Source organism: Octopus bimaculoides, chromosome 1 (genome assembly GCF_001194135.2).
Source record: "Octopus bimaculoides isolate UCB-OBI-ISO-001 chromosome 1, ASM119413v2, whole genome shotgun sequence".
Lineage (NCBI taxonomy): Eukaryota > Metazoa > Mollusca > Cephalopoda > Octopoda > Octopodidae > Octopus > Octopus bimaculoides.
This window is the reverse complement of record NC_068981.1, coordinates 167,585,006-167,587,413: the sequence shown is the minus strand read 5'-3', so window position 1 is coordinate 167,587,413 and position 2,408 is coordinate 167,585,006. Positions and strand designations below refer to the sequence as shown.

Genomic DNA, 2,408 nt, shown 5'->3' with positions numbered 1-2,408 from the left:
CTATCCTCAGTCGAGCTCCAGATTATCTTTGCAATTTCGGCTGGTTATACTCGAGATTGCTCCAATCTGGCCAGCCCCAAGGAAAAACTAATCTAAGAGCATTAGATTCCTTGGAAGAAAGCAGCGAATGTATACAAAAACAAGGATATAAAAAAAACAGAGAAATGTTACACAAATACAAATGCAATTAACAGGACATAACAACAAATGTTTTTCGACTAAGGACGAATTAAATTAAACTGGCGTGTGTGGAAATAATGCCTTACGGCAGAGTCATTACATTTGACAGGCACAGGGAGGAATATAGATGTTGCACGGATGGTAGTCGAACCAAGAATGGGTCACGTGGGGAGAAAAGAGAGAGAGAGAGGTAGAGGCACAGGGATAGAAGAATTATGGAGGGGCGAGAAAAATGAAAGAGACACAGTGAAGTGAAAGAGAAGGGAAAGTGAGCATCTAGAGAAGGCCAGGAAATGTGAGAGAGGGGGAACGAAAGAACGAAGAGTGGAATGAACGAAGTGTGAAGGAAAGAATGAAAGAATAATAGAGTCTTACAAAATTTATATATATATATATATATATATATATATATATATATATATATATATATATATATATATATATATATACTTACATATAAGAAGCCAAAGTGTACGTACTTACAAATAAGAGACCAAAGTGTATATACAAGAGGGAGCGAGGTAGACCAAGTATGTTATGGTGTCGAAGCAAGAAACTCTGAATCCTTGAGTCATATGCCTCGAAGCTTATGGATGAAAGAACGTGTGTGTATGTGCGTATGCGTAATAGATAGATAGATAGATAGATAGATAGATAGATAGATAGATAGATAGATAGATAGATAGATAGGTAGATAGATAGATAGATAGATAGATAGATAGATAGATAGATAGATATAATACTGAATGTTGTACTTATCTATATATATATTGATTGGGTTTAGAATATAAAATTTGTGGTAAAAAAAAATCAATATGTAGAACTGCTATTTAAATAAGATATAACAAACTATAACGATATTATTGATGTTTCCTCATTGCATAGTTCAGTCGATTTCAGCCTAGAGTGAGAATATTGTAACTGTAAATACCAATCTTCAGAAACCGTGTAAATTGCAGGGTTTCATTTTCGCACAGTAAATTTCTTTAAGATTATAAAGGTAAAGAAAATCCATTTGATTATTTAGTGTTCGGCGTCAAATTTATACCCAGTGTAGCTGACGAATTTACAGGATCGTTAGAGCGCCAGACGAGATGCCTTGCATTATACATTTATTTTATTTATATTACCTGTTGTGTCTTAAGGAAGCGGCAGTGCCCATGAGCTGTGCAAGCCCCCTGGGGCCTGGTAAGATTGATGTCATTAATGTTCCGTTTAAACTGTTGTAAGTCAATACCTACAGGGAAGACGATTTTTCTGAGATGTGTGGGCAAGAGAACAGCCAGCTTTGAGAAACAGAAGTCATTATACACTGACACTCCGTCGGCTACGACAACGAGTGTTCCAACTGATCCGATCAATGGAACAGCCTACTCGTGAAATTAATGTGCAAGTGGTCAAGCATTCCACAGACACGCAACCTCTTAACGTAGGAACATTCAGCATGACACAGAATCTGACAAAGCTGTCCCTTTGAAATAGAGGTACAGTCATTATAGTAACGATGGAAAGAAGAGAGAGAAGAGACAGCATTCCTGTAGATTGGAACATGTAAATAAATCATTGAATACTAGTTAGTCGATTGGTTATAAACTGGATACGGCCCAGGGTGTTTACAAGCGTTATATAACCCCGTCCCAGATATAGGCTCAGTACTTTATTGTGGTCCTCACTTGAGTCTTATTTGCAGTCCTCACTTATCAACTGTTGTTGGGGTTGAAATATTTTCTGGCCTTGAAGGGAAGGGTCAGTCTTTGGAATGTCCTAGTTAAGGACGTAATTTTTGGCAGGAGAGATGCTCGTGATAGCGGGACCTAGCATATGGAGCGAATGGGATGGCTATAGTTGAGTATCATTCAGGGGTGTGGTTAGGTGATATTTTCTTGATATGAACAGTGTTTGTGTCGGACAGAGCTTTCTGTTCTGAGTTCAAATCCTGCAAGGCTTAGTTGGATGGTAGGCTGAATGCAAATCCACTGGCCGATTTAATACTACTATCTGTCCCTTGGATACCTTTAATGGTGTCCACTCGGGTCTCTGGTTTGAAAATACATTCCTTCTTCCTTATTTCCTTATTTCTCATGTATATATATATATATATATCTGTATGTATGTTATAATTAATATACTATATACACACACAGACACACACACACACACACACACAGACTCACACACACACACACACACACACACATGTTTATAAAATCAACATTTTGAGTTGACCG

The 2,408-nt window shown here is 37.5% G+C and overlaps 1 protein-coding gene across 4 annotated transcripts in view; it reads right to left on the bottom strand.

Moving 5' to 3' along the window:
- Window positions 1-2,408, bottom strand: part of LOC106883135 (small conductance calcium-activated potassium channel protein 2) — a 545,874-nt gene that overhangs the window by 392,310 nt on the left and 151,156 nt on the right. The window contains exon 1 of one of the 4 annotated variants that reach the window (XM_052972544.1): window positions 660-740. The exons of 2 other annotated variants lie outside the window; for them this stretch is intronic. The gene's annotated coding sequence lies outside the window, so the exon portion shown is untranslated. Of the gene's footprint in view, window positions 1-659; window positions 741-2,408 lie in introns of those variants that run through there. One more of the 4 variants, XM_052972547.1, reaches the window with a different exon arrangement.